The sequence below is a fragment of the Oxyura jamaicensis genome, chromosome 12 (genome assembly GCF_011077185.1).
Source record: "Oxyura jamaicensis isolate SHBP4307 breed ruddy duck chromosome 12, BPBGC_Ojam_1.0, whole genome shotgun sequence".
Lineage (NCBI taxonomy): Eukaryota > Metazoa > Chordata > Aves > Anseriformes > Anatidae > Oxyura > Oxyura jamaicensis.
Genome location: NC_048904.1, coordinates 11,772,076 through 11,787,158, shown reverse-complemented (window position 1 = coordinate 11,787,158; position 15,083 = coordinate 11,772,076).

Genomic DNA, 15,083 nt, shown 5'->3' with positions numbered 1-15,083 from the left:
GAAGCCTCTAGGGATTTAGGGAAATTAGTAAAAGGAGGTGTTGCTGCTACTTTATAGGAACTTGACATGATGTTCAAACGATGTCTGTTGGGAGCCTGGATTACTTTATTATTATTTTTAATAACTCCAGAGGGCTTTCTTTTGCAAAGGAACTCAAGCTGAGATGGTGGGTTTGCATGTTCACTATTCATTTGGAGGGAGAATTGTTTGATGGATGCTGAAGTTTATGTTTCTTTTGCAATGAGAATTGCTGGAATGTTTTGCGGCCCAGATCTGTGTTCTCATTTTCACCACGCAGTTATGTAAGACCCTGGCATAATAAAATAATGCTAGCTTTTTTTTTAAGGAAAGAAATGGTTGCATGTGCTCTCAGTGTGATGGCCTGCGTGTGGTACTCAGTGAAGAGCACGAGTCTGATCTATAGGGTCCATTCTGATGGATCTCTGACATACATCGGGATTCTTTGTTCTGCTGCTGGGAAATGAGAAGAAATCTGTGCTTCAGAAGCACAAAGGATTACTGGATTTGTGTGTGTGCTCTAGACTGTATAGATCTGAATGAACATCAAAGTGTAGATCTCTCATTCCTCTGATGTGTGTGTTTTGGGGGAACGGGAAATGGAACATTTCCAGGACTGAGAGGATCTGGTGATTTCTGCTCTTCATCTGATTCCCCTTATGCACATTCCTTCCTTCTTTTTTTTTTTTTTTTTTAATCCATTTTTTAAAAATCATTATTTATTATTTACAGAGGAAGGGACATAGGGTCGTTTAAGCTGAAATGAAATAGTAGCTTGCCATCTAGTCAAAAGCACTACATCATGTGCAGCACAACCCATTTCTTTATCTCCAGTATTCCCCGAGATTCAGGTATCCAGGCAGTCTCTGATCTCCTGTTACATCAGTTCCACTACCTCCTTAGGCATCTTCATCCACAGCTAAAGCACTCCGTGTAAAGTTTTACCTAATGCTTACTTTATATTACCTTGGTACGGCCTAAGTGGATTTAATTCTATTCCCTCTTCATTGGCTAACAAGTATAATTGATGCTTCATTTGCTTTTTTCAGTAGTAACAGAAGGTCACATAAACTGTTTCCCAGTATACTGCATTTCAAAATGATAGGCTAATTAGTTATTAAAATAAAGAGCAATAAACAGTTCAAGATAAGAAATTAATATTAATACACTGCAAAGACTGGGGAATCAAGCAACAGCAAATCAGTAATTCTAAAGCAACTGAATTCTATTCCTGCCCTTCTATGGATGTAAATTCAAGCTGACTGCATTAATTACAAAGAGATTTGGGGTGAAGATGTGCCAGACTGATAACCTGAATTACAATCCCAACTGGTGTACAAAAATATGTAGCTGTTTTTTTATGAAGCTTTTTTCCTTCAGCGAGATTCTACTAACTGCAGCTGGTTTGTTACTCAGTTGAACTAAAGGGGTGTAAGTACATCCATGTACAGAGATGTGCCAATTTACAATAGGGATTTGGGAAATTACTTTGTTAAGCCTGTGTAGTTTCTCTGTGTAGAATGACCCTTTGTGTAAATGAGGCCCAGCGGCACAGAGTACGTGGGGAGGAAAATCTCCCAGGGTTCTCACATGCAGTATCCTCCAAATACATCCCCGGGGAAAGTAGATTTGTTGCTGCTTTCCCATACACAAGAAGCAAGAATCAGCTCAGGGCTGATCAAAGCAAGAATAAGCTGCTGCTGCTCCAAGATCTTGGGAGGATACATCTAAAACCAAGGCATCTATAATAATAAGGGTCTCTGCTTTTATGTTGCTTCCCCAAGATTGTTTGCCAACATGGCTGTGAAGAAATGCAACAGATAAGATTTCCTCCCCTTTCAAGAGAAAGTTTGAAAGCCCAGGGAGCTCTGCTGGAAGATAATGGGACACAGGCTGTTCATTTTCTCCAAAGGATTAAGATTAATGACAGGCAGAGGATTAATTCAAACAACGATAAAAAATTCCACTGAATTGTTACAAGATTTTATAAATTGGCTTTTCCTCCTTTACAATCTAGCAAATCTGAAAAGATCCATTCTCAGAAGAAATTAAGATCACAATCTGGTCCCTATCTTCAGGTTTCATCAGTTCCCATTCCACATCTACTTGCACACAACTACTGGGAAGCCTGGAAAAGGAGCTGTTATATTGTAAATCAATCAGCTAACCTGTAAGACAGGAACTGAAGGCTCTGCTTTTATCAGCAGAAAAAAATGAGTCATTTGACATGACTATATGCTTCTTGAGATGATTTACTGCTTCTGCAGATCGTTACAGAAAAAAAATACAAACTAGAGGCACAGTGCCTCCCCTAAATTTCACATTAATTTTTACTGAGAATTAGAGATGGATGCAAAAGTGATTTGGGCCTCTGGATAGCCTTCCAGAATTGGACCTGCCTTTGTACTTTGCAGCACACATCTTCCTGAGCCACAGGAGAAATGTGAGCCACGGGTTGTGGCACAGACATGAAGTGTGGGACTTGTCTCAGAGTTGTTGATTTCTCCCTTTCAGACAAATAGCTCTTTCTGGACAATCTGCACAATGATTCTTTATTTTTGCTGTGAGCACTTGGAAGAAGGCCATTGCATTTACTCAGAATATGGATAATTTTATGCAACAACTCATGACAAATGAGAAGTAGTTTAGGTGTCCCTCTGGACTGGCAGGGGAAGGAGCTGGTGAACAAATGGATTGCCATGAAGAAGGGGGTTTAGTGAGCTTCACTGAGAAGCCAGCCATCATTTGCTGAGCACAGCAGCACCATACAGAGCTGTCACTTCTGAAAATGTTGTACTTTGTCTACCAAGTCAGTAATGCTTTACATTATAGTCCTGTTTGTAACTATTATCTTTGTACTAATATAACAAGCACCACCAGAATTTCAAACAGCTTCTTATATTCGGGAATGTCCTGCCTATAAATGTCACAAAATGTGGCTTTGCAGAGCATATTCTCAAAGCCCCTGACTGGATCAGTGCCCTCACACCTCCTGTTCCGACCATCTACGGTATTTCTTGGGAGCTGATGACCTTGGCAGTTAAAAGCTGTTTCTATATCCACAATAAATAGGAAACGCAGAAGAATGTTTGAGGTGTCTCATCATAACCTCAATTGCTAAAGACGTCACTTCATGCTATCTTCCAAGAATTTGTGCTTACAGGACTTGAGGTGAATCACTTGCCTGGAAATTGTCCTTCTCTTTTTAAAATGGGAACCTTGTTTTGGTACATTCTTCTGCTGAGGTAGTTGGCTGGAACTGTGAAATCTAGATCTGAATGCAAACTTCAGCTATCTTATAAGCTGTTGAAATCCCAAGGCTGTAGACAGCCAGGATGATTGAGCTCACATTTCCCTAACCCGTGGTTATGTTTGGACACGGGGAGGGAGTAACAGACTTGTGTGATACAGCATGGGCTGTTGAAACAAATCTGGATCAAATATACCCCCCTGGGCCTGCTACAACTGTACCTACAGAAAGAGAGTTAGAAAAAACAGTTTCCCTGACATGATGCTTGTTTCCATGGCCTGTGCTTGGGCTGCTTCATGCTGATCTTTGCAGAACAAAACAGATGGGTAGCTGCTTCAGAGCAGGAGGCAAGAATTTCTGATCTGATCATGCACTCCCCAGCACAGAGACAGAGAATGGGGAGCAGGGAGCCCAGGGGAGGAAGAGGCAAATGCCCAGTCCTCTGCCTTCTCCTCTGCCAGCCAGAGACACCAAGTAAGGTCACCAAGTGCTTAAAATCCACTACTTTTCTTTGGAAGCCCAACCTAAGTAGGCATTGCTTAAGGAAGAGGAAAGGTTGGGTTTTGTTTGCTGCCTCAAATGAAAGCTTACTGATGATCTGTTCTGTGTCTATTGTTTGTTTCTTTCCATCAAATGATTTTCTCATCATAATCTAATGACCTTATTCAGCCTGACACACTGGTACTGAAATTCATTTCCCATAGAATCTCACACCCAAACAGTATTGTTACAGGTCTCTGTGGACTTGCACTGAAATATTTTTTCCATGTAAAGTGACATTGTTCCTTCTCCCTGCAAACTTCCATTGAAACCATTTTTCTGTTATACCCCACATATTATAGTGTTGTTGGTCACCACAAACCAACTGTCTTTGAAATGGCTTTCCATGGCATTTAACATTTTAGATGCCATAACCAATAACCTTAGACCAGCACAATGTTGTTCCCCCCTAAAATTTCACATTCATACAGCATCACTTCAGTTCCCTCCAGACTGGCATTACAATCTGTTTCACATCCTAATGACATTGCGAAGGAGACGTTTCAGTTGATGCTATATTAATGTTGCAGGCCATTTATGCTTCTGTGAATAATTATCATCCCGAAGTTTGTGCCATTTATGAGTACCAGTCCAAATGATCAAAATACTGAACCTTTCAAAACAGTGTTGAGAATTCCACAGGACACAGCTATGAGCAGAGCTGCAATTTCACCAACAGCACAGGAATGCCAGGCTGTTCATTCAAAATTATCTCATTTTTATCAAGGTAGAATTTGCCCTCTTATGTTGTTATTCTTTCAGCTTCATTGAAGTCTCCTGTGTGCTGTATACAACTTTCTCCCTTTCTTCCAGTACCGTTCTCCATTTCTTTACTGGAATGTAATTTTAAGGGCACTTGCTGATGGCCTTCTCATTTGCCTCTTCAACCTCTTGCTTTTCACAAGGAAAGTTCAAATTAACAACCTATTCTACAGCACAATCAATTCCAGCCTGCCAAAACAAATGACGTGGGTTAAAAGTCAGGAACCCTTAGGTCTGGTTGTTTACTTTGTATTTGTTCCTTCCCCCTTTCAAGCTTCTGGTATCTGAACCATTGAGGAGATTCAAGTCCTAGATTTTTTTCTCAGCAAACTAGGGCCTAGAAACTTATTTTTATGAAAGACAGAATCTTCAAAAACTCACATGACTTAGGGAACTAGAGCTTTAAGAACAGTTTAAACATCCTGAAATGTGCAGCATGAGGACATCATGAGAACTGACAATGCAGGAATCAAAATTGGCAGGGTTAGAAAATTTCCACCTGTTTCATAGCCACAGAGTATGAGGTATCATCAGGCTGGCTCCAGTGCTGCTCTTTTTTATCTACAATTTCATGTAACCCCGGTCTTACAAATCCTGTCCTAGTAAGAGAGCCCCAAATTCCAGGAGAGCAGGAAGAAGTAGAATTGGCTTGTTTAAGGATCAAAATCTGAAGTCTGTGTCAGAGGGTGAGCAGTCTGATAAAACCTGCTCTTATTCCATAAAATCTACCTTTCTGTCTAGGCCATTGAAGCACCTTGGCTGTTTGTTACCATGTATGTTACCATGCTCTTAAGGCTAATGTCTGTTAGAGGATGTTTGCACTGCAAAAACTCCTGTTGGTGCAGCCGTACATCTACTTCTACAGGTCGTCCTGTATCGAGCATAATCCTGTGAGCACTGAAACTGAGATGCCATTATCGACAGAGGGTTTCAGGCAGCCTATTACTATATAACTCTCTAAGGGTGATGCTTGGGTCTGTGCTGAAACTCTTCTGGATTTGAACCGGATGCCCTAAATCTATGGCACTGATCTTTTACACAGAAACTATAGGTGTGAGTCCCTCAGGTGACAGCAAGCTGTTGTTTGCTGGCAGACTGTCCGTTCCAGAGGGCGATGATACACTTTGCCAGTGATGTGCTTCATTTTCAGCCACAGGTCCTGATCAGGGTCAGGGTCTCACTGTATCTGGCTTTGTCTCAGAAAGCCTACTCTTCGTAAACTTCAAAAACAAGCTGCAAAAGTCAAAGCTAGGGGCCAGGAGGAGAAGGAAAAAATTGATCTCAGAGCATCCACCTGCTCAGCACTCGGTGCTCATGAGGAATGAGGAAAAGACAAATTCAAGCCCTTGCTATGCTTGACTCGGGCATAAGACATGTCCCTGGGTCATCCCAGTTAAATGTCCTGACCATTCTTTTTTTAAAGAGTTTCTGACTCAGTCTTTCTATTTGGGAATTTCTATTTTGTATAAATAATTCAAAACAAATTGGGCCAGAACTAGTTAGAGTATGTGTGCACATTTGAGACCATTGATTTATAGCTTGGCAATGAAAAGCCAAGCTGAAATCCCTTATGCTAATTAGACGGAGTTGGATGTGAATTCTGGCTCGGTCCTGTTGCAGGTGAGTTCTGCAGCACTGCTGGGGCAGGGCTCACTTCCACATCTGCTCCAGCAAGGCTCATTTTGACAAATCAGCATTTTTGGAAGAAAAATCTCATCAGGACACTCCTGATGAACTCCTCAATGATGAGCCTGCGTAGCTGGACAGGTTAGCCAGTGCCCAGCTTGATGGCTTCGATCCATGCCATCTTAACTCCAAATGCTGCTCAACTTTAAAACCAAGGTAATTAGCATAATACCTCTGATGGGGGAAGCACACTGTTGTCATTTAAAGACATATGTCAAAATCCAATAAATGTGCTTTAGGCAACCTTTTGTTTTGTCCTGACCCATGCATTGTACGTAATAGTTGGACCCTTGATTTACCCCTCTTCCTGTAGCCATTCAATTTGTCACTTGGCACAAAGCATGCCTTAGGCAGTACTTAAATACCACGGCACTTCGCTGGAGCTCTTCAAGATGTACACATGAATACCTCATCCCCTTCATTAAGATTACAGTTCAGATAATGACCTCCCCAAACATTCATACTGATCACATGCTTAACAGGGAGAAAATCTTACAGATGAAATTATGCAGATGAACATATTAGTTAGCAGTATCTGAAATTATTCTGTGAGGAGCCCTAGGGAATTGGAATTAACGGGAGAAGCAGAGCATGTGAAAAAACCCTCTCAATGTCACTTGGTGCCAAGCATTCAAAAACCACACACAAACTGCCTATAAACTTGGCGATTGCTTCAAGAGGCACAATCACCATAAATCTGGGATAACACTCCAGTCTATTCAAAATGATTTTTAAAGTACTTCTCTGTTGATGATGTCTTTGTTTTATTTCATCCGGCTTAGACCATTCTGGACTGGCTAAGTTTTTCTTTTGTTTACAGAACGCGTCTCAAAGCCATAAGTCTCGGAAAGTCATCAGGATTATTATTTCTGTTGAGACGCAGCTCAAATGTGGACAGGCTGAGTATACAAGTGTAAGCTGCAAATGATGCACATGTATCCCTTATTAGCTAAAGGACGCAGTTCTCAAATTTGCTCTTCCTGGAAAACTGTTCAGTTTTACTTATTGTTCCTCACTTATTCCAAGGAGTTAGATCTCAGCCATATCACTATCTTCACTTTTCCCCTAAAAGATGTGTCCTATCCAGTGCAGATTTTTTAAAAGAATCTTGGTTACGGAAGCTAAATATCACTCTCAATCCCTTCCTGGCAGCATACTTCTAAATGACATTTGACACTGTGGATACAATTTAAGGTAAAAACAGGCATGTATGGAACACGACACGACACAGGACAGTGTCAGTGTCAGGCTCTGAGACAATATCAGGCATCAGAGTGACAAGCAACATATTGGGAGTGAATCACAATTTCAGGGTTCTTTATGGTCATGGAGAAATTTAAACATTAAAAGTGTCATATGGGTTGCAGTCAACAATTAGCTTAAAAGAAGAAAAGATGCTGTTTCTCTGTCTTTAAAACAAATGAAAGCAAGCCTTGAATTGCCTTTGAATGTACTTAACTGTAGCATCTGCAACACCTACCACACGAGGGCTGACTCAGAGAAGAAGAAGAACATTAGGTGCTTTCTCTCTCGTCTTATTAAGGGTTTATAAATCATTTTCTGATATTCCTTAAGAACAAGAAGAATATTACCTTTTGGAAAATACAGAAATGAACGAGGGAAGAGATTTAGTAATTGCCAAGTCCTTCCCTTGCTTGTGGATGAACGGTTTGGTTTAAATAGTAGTGATTTTTCTAATACTGTGTAAGAAAAATGGATCGCAAAAGAGGTCCTACCCACCAGCACCTCACTGACAGCTGCACCTTTATATCTTATGCCAATCACATAGAGGGCATGTAGTGTATATTTAAGAACACTGGGATGCTTCAGAACACAGCCAAGTGAAGAAGATAAGAAGGCAGAGATCTCTCAAAAAGAATAGATCGATATGGCTACAGAACATACCCAGTAAATGCATGTAAATGCATTTCCCTTACTGAAAGAGGAAAAAACCAGCACAGTTTGCACAGTGCTGCAGCAGGATTACAAGTGTCTGAAGGGAACTGGTACTACCCCTGCAGGAGCCTGTGTACTGCAGCCACAGATGAAACAGTGTGATGAAACGGAGGGATATATTTGGAGACATGAGAGAGCAATTTGAAGAGATATTTGGTGAGGCAAATGACTCCCAGGACTGATTGCCCCTCACTGGGACTGTTACCATTGTACTCTGGGAGAATAGAATTGGCCCTGAATGCTTTGTACCAATGAAAAGGAGATGTAATCTCCTTTAGCACAAAATGTAGTGCTTGGACTTTTTTATTAGCAAGCTAAGTGGCAGCCAGCATAGTCAAATTGAAAGGGCATTAAATAAAGGGTCAGGAACCTCTCCATCTTTCCCTCCTTTATGAAGTGTTTGAAGATCAGTGAGTGAAAAGTGGTCATTCCAGGTATGATCTCTGCAGGATAAAAGAAATCTTTTAAACGGGAACATGACAACCTATCTGAAGTGGCATGTTTTAAATATTTTTACAGAGGGACATTCTTGACTCCTATTTGGCTTACCAAGTAATGCAAATTACACTGATTTTTAAGCTAGTATTTCCCTGGAACTAAATAATTAGCGTTGTTATCATGGTAAGAAGGGGCTGGATCCAGTGCTCTGAGACAGCATACTTACAATGCAGGAGTCATGGACAAAATGTCATGGGAGTACAACTCAGGGACAAAGATTGTGTTTGAAGTCAATATTTTGTTAAGATCACATGAAATTGGTAGGCAGAGACAACAAAGTCACTATTCCTGGAGTTTAAAGCAGTTTAAAGCAACATTTATGTGAAATATTTCTGCCAACTGCTGGCAAACGGTGAAGAAAACAGAGGGTGATTTAGTAGAATACTGCACTTGGTGCCTGAAATCATTCTCTTGCTCAGGGCCTCTGCTGCCCACTTCTACCATCTTTAAAAAAATAATAATAATAATAAAAAGAGAGAGAGAAATATAGAAACAAACAAAAAAGATATTGACAGAGAAAACCAGGAGGTGTATTACTCTATCCTTTCTATCTTTTGGTTAGTGATAATTTTAGAAATCTTATATGAATAATTAATTCATATCCAGACCTAAAATTTCCCTAAATTTTGGTCTGGTCAGATAAAAGTCGATTCCAAATATGTCCTGAAGATTGCCATGAATTTCAGTTCTGAGTCTACAGAGGAGGAGGAACCTCCCTTAAATCTGAAGAAGAGTTACTTGAATCTACAGTTATAACAAATTCGAAGTAAAACTTCACAGTATCTGTTTTCAGAAAAAGAAAAAGGAGTGTCCTAGTAACTTAAATCAATAGGTACATTTTTTAAACTATTGATGGAAGAAAGCATTATGTAAAATCATAAAACTAGGCTCATCATAATCAGCCTTACATAGATTAAAGTTCCACTTCAACGGAGACTCTCATGGGGTTATGAAATTTGAAGGTGACAAATGAAAATGCACTGAAACAAAGGTACTTGGGATTCATTAGAAGTGGTTTAGATATTTGTTCAGGTCTCATTGTTGGCAATTTGATAGTTCTGTTTTAAGGAGAGTATCTTCTAGAAAAAATCATCCTTTCATCAGCACTGTAAGGGGTTTTCTTAGACAAATCCAGATCAAAGAGAAAAGGTGTTGAAAAACAGGGGTGTGTGGGTGCCCAGAGAGCTATTAATGCTGCGAGTCTTGTGTGGCCTGCAGGATCGATTCCTGGGCAAAGCAGAGCGACTGGAGGGGACGCCCAGTCCATAAAAATAATAAACCTGTGCAGTGGCAGATTTCTAAGTCTTAGATTTTTGCCTTTTTTTTTTTTTCCCTAAATTTAACATAGCACAACAGTGTTCTGTCTCTGTTTTGTCTTTCTTTAGCCTCATCAGCTGACTTTTCCTACATATTTACTTGCTATATTCAGTGCTGGAAGCTGATGGGATATAAGCACTCCGGCACGTTGCCACAAGTTGCAGAAATGCAATCAAGTTAAAGATCTGATGAGGTGTCAAGATACACGGTCTGCATCACACCTATGAATGAGGCAGAGTTTCTCTTGTAAGCTGTTCCTTACTGGGCTTAATTTCTTTTTTCTAAAAGCAAGATTAAAAAATAAATGCTGAACAAATAACTTTTTAATTCCCTCTGCAAATCTACTGTGCTACTTTTGGACTCTGACTAGGTCCCTTTGTTCCCAGCATCTGCAGAGACTCTGCAGGCAAAAGCAGGCTTTCAAAGCCAGTCATCCAGTTCCAACACCTTGAAAATAAATCCTCCTGCTACCTCGGTGGAACCGATCACAACTTAATAAGCAGCATCCTAAAGGAGGAATTCTGTCCAATTCTCTAAAAGCTGCTTTGGCTTTTAAAGAAAGAACAGGGCAAAAGGCAGAAAAAAATATGCTTGCTTTTATCAAGCCTGTAATTGTGACTCTGCCCAGAAATAGCTAAGGGAGAAGACCCCATTCTGACGTCCCCCCTTCACGAGATGGCTGCATTTTACCTGAATACAGCTCCTGGCTCTAATTTGGTTTCCTTGCAGTTGGTCTCTGAATTGTATCTGAAAACCAATCTCAGAACTCATCATCACCTACATATATGCACACACACCCTCAAAATGAAGATAGGCTCAGCTTTCAATAACCTTTACCCACTACCCCATGTTCATTCCCACTGCTGATGTTCTCCCCATCAGATTAGTGCTACTGAAGACTGGAGAGTGACATTTGCTGTTTGGAGAACACTATGCAGGTAGCGGCAGTGCCACTTACCTCATCTTCCTACCATCTCCACTGATTTGGATCTAGATTGGATTGCTTTAATTGACTAATATTCCTATTATCTTAGGAAAACGTTTTCTTTGTGGCATCTGTTCCATACCTTTTACTACGGTCGCCGTTGCCAGCAGTACAACACACACAAACAGCGCCTTTACAGGTGCACTGAAAGTTCAGACTAGTCATGAATTACAGCTATGAATGGGAATTAAGTAGAACATTCCTTTCTAAGTACTTAGGAGTTGGCAATGGAGGCTTCATTTAGTAACAAAGGTATTAAGCCTGAAGGATTTGGCACTAAAATGGAGCTTCTTTCTGGGACAGAGATGATTTTACTGAAACATTTGATAATTGTACTTATTATAAGCAGGGGCTGGTAGCATCAATTATTACAAAGGTTGCTTGACACTTCCCATTCATTATAAAATCCTCTTTTCAATTGCTGAAAACCTTGCCAACCTTTAGCTATCCAGGCTGAAATTTTCCATGCTGAGTGCCTCTCATTGGCTGATTTATTTACTTTAAGGGAAATTTTAGCCAAAACACTCTGCCTTTTCCAAGAATGAAACTGGAGAAAAATACATTGCTTTGGCTATGTTTAAAACAAAATCTGGAAATCTCTACACTTCACAAAAGATCCTGAAGGGAGAAGAGAGTTTTCATTATGTGTGTGTCCTGTGTTGTTCCTGTGAAACTCAGAAACTGTGCTTCAAAGACTTTAATCAGTATTTCTTGAAGGGGGGAAAAAAATCATTTTCACTACAGATCTCTATTCCTTGGCAGTATCTATATGGGAACGGGTGGGTGCAACAAGGAAATTTTATCTCTGAGCTGAGCATGCAGCATTCAAGACTACATTGTTAGAGCTGCTGTGTTTTTTTTTTTTTTTTGGGGGGGGGGGGGGATTTTTTTTTTTTTTGTGGGGGGGGGGGGGTGTCTGTTTCTTTTTCCCTGTGCACTCTTACTCCCAACTGTTTGAGATACATCCCAGTATTAAAAGGCAGGGGAAGGTTCACGACTCCCCTGTGCTTTTAATCTTTTAATGCCCACCTTGCTACCAAGCTGGAGTTGTTCTTTCCTTTACTTCTTCCCCTCCTCATCTGAGCAGGGGGAGTGAGAGAGCAGTTGTGGTGTTCAGCTGCCTAGCACGGTAAAACCACCACATAGTACCAATGGTGAAACTGTCTACATGCAGAAGGTAAAACACACAAGCCTACTAGGAAGGGAAAGAAACTGTTTGAAATAGAGTTTGGTGAGGCAAGGACTGCAGGATGGGCAAAAAGGGAGCGCAGGGCTGTTTCGGTGTAGGAACTGGGGATGAAGGGAAGGGGGAGAAGGAGACAGCTGTTGGGACCAGGAGGCCAGAAATGCAGAGTGGGGTTTCAGAGCAGCTAGCAGGGCTGGAAACCCAGGTAGGTCATTTACACTGAGTAACTTCGGCCTAGTGAGGATATTTTCCTTCAGGTCCCTCCATGGTCAGTGAAGAAAGGACTTGCTGCACTGGCTTGCTGGTCAGGTTGACTGAACTAAGCTCCTGATTTGAACCACCTTCTGGAGAAACCCTTCTCACTAGGGCAGTGAGCCTCCACAGGGTGAAGCCAGACTCTGTGAAAGAGTCCATGTAAGGGTTGCAGATAATTCATTTCCAGGGTTCAGCTGCAGAAAGGGGCTTGGGGATTCACCTGTGAGTAGGGGAATCAAGTCTCTTTTCCGGGTGCTTATTAGTCCAGGTCTCTGTTAAAGATGGATGAAAGCTGCTCCTGCAGAACTGGACCCTACCCTAGCCTCCAGCACAGTGTTTGTGTGTGTTGCCAAGCAAATTGATTAATCCACATTTTTGCAGCTTGTCAGTTATCCTCTTAGGGACCCAACAGGAGACCCTAGAGTCTGATCTGCAAAACTGCTGAGCACTCACAGCTAGAACTGAAACTGGTAGGACCTATGCTCTGAATATAGAAAATATTTTGCAGTGCTGTGAACTGAAAAAAAAATCAAGTCCCAGACATTCAAAAATCCTTGGCAATGTTTTTCACTTCATCTTCATATCTCTGCTTGCCATCTGTCCAAGTGGGGGTGCAGTATCCCCTCACTTCATTGAGGCATTGTGAAAATAGATTATTTCATGTCTGTGAAGCACCCAGATACAATAACGATGACTGCTGAAGGAAAGCTCCCAAGGAAGTTAATAATTCTGTATTGAGAAAAGGCTTTGAATAGTGTGCAGTAAATAAGCCATGGGGTACACACTGAACAACGAAGATAAAAGAAAATATTAAATAGTTGCTCATTAAGTGAGCAGTATCCATCCTGCACTTTAAACAGAGCATACATTTATAGTATGTGAGCCTGTGATTAAAGACAATGCCATAATGCATACACCCAAAGGCTATAATGAATTTGTAGCAACATCTTAAATTCTTGCATTTCTCAAGTTTTGAGTGTTTGGCTTAGCCACTTTGTTAGAATGCCAAATTCTCTTAATTTAGCTACACACAAAAAGGGGCATAGATCAATAGAGATTAGAGAGGGGGATGGGTTCCAGAACTGGCTCAACACAAAGTCCAAGGATGATTGAATTCAGTGCATGTTAGAGAAGAAAGCTGACCACAGTTTTTTATCTGGATCCAGATGTCCTTGAATTTCAGGGCTAACCAAGCCTCAGTTCTGCTTTGGTACCTTCTCTGTTGTGATTTTGTTCTCCTGAAGCTGGAAGGGTGCTGCTGTGGACCTCTTCCTTATCTTGACCTTTATAAACATTGCAGTACTAATCCTGCCATTAAATTCTACATATTCTTGGTAAGTATAGAGGGCTTTATTTAGCAACATAAAAAAAATAAAAAAAGTGTGAGGTAAGTATAGGTCTTCCAAGCAACCTGGGTGGTACAGGACAGAATGTGTTTTTTTTTTTTTTTCCTGTGAAGCTGCAGCAAGGGAAGAGGACAGAAGAGGTACATCAGGAGGAGGGGACATCCTTACGGGGCCAGGATGGAGCACAGGAGGAAACCCCATAAAAAGCAATGGGAATGACTTTGCCACAGAGAATGGCACAGGCATACCTTAAGTGTATTCTGGGCTTTGCGTTGATCAACACATCAGGAAACTACATTACACCAACTGTCATCCAACTGCCCACTGGGAATATGGGAAAAGCAGAGACTTAAAGAGGTGGGAAATGTGACAGTGCAGGTGGAAGGGTCCCTTTCCAAGGCACACAAACCATACACTGCACCTGTTACTGCAGACTGCAGCAGCATCACCCTGATGTATGCTTCAGCTGTACCCTGAGAAACCACAATCAATGGACCAGGTGCCACTTCCCATACCACAGCCGAAGCATTTATGTTTGTGTTGTCATCCAGGCTCTCTGCTCTTAAGCTTCCAAATATACAAACAACAGAATATGCATGAGGTGGGAAGAAAGTACTTGGGTCAGACACAGAATCACATCATTCCACACATGTATGCTCCAGGAAGACAGCTTTTACAAAGTCTTTACTCTTAAAAGTTTAAACAAAATATAAAGCTGCTGTAAAATTTTCTATTATAGAGTAATTTATCCCAAATGTCTTGAAACAAGCCTGGCAACAAAGAATATCCTCGGCAACATTTTCCACACAGCATAATAAAGTCCTTTGTTTTATGGGGGCTGAAAATATTTTCTTTTATCCACTACAAACTTGTTGACTTTCAGAAAATTATACGTATATTTGTTCTTAAGCCCCGAGACAGAAGCTAGAAGCTCCTGACCAACTTGTATTGTTCACTGCTATACAAGAACTTCACTATCTGTCCAGAAATGACAGAAACAGCATGTCTAAGGAGCAGGGAATTGACATAAGTGGGGAAGAAAAATACAAAAAAAAAAAAAAAAAATTCTAATCTGTTTTTCTCCTCACTGGACTAGCAGCCAATATTTTAATCTTGGCCACTGAATCCTATTCCCCACGTGAGAACATGGGAAATACTCCTTTCTAATACCTGGGGTGCCACATCCACTTAATATTCTAATTCCTGCTGCCAGGAGGAAAATTTCTGTGTTTTTGAAACAACAGACTTCATTCCAGTCTTTGAGCCACCTGTAAGCAATGATAA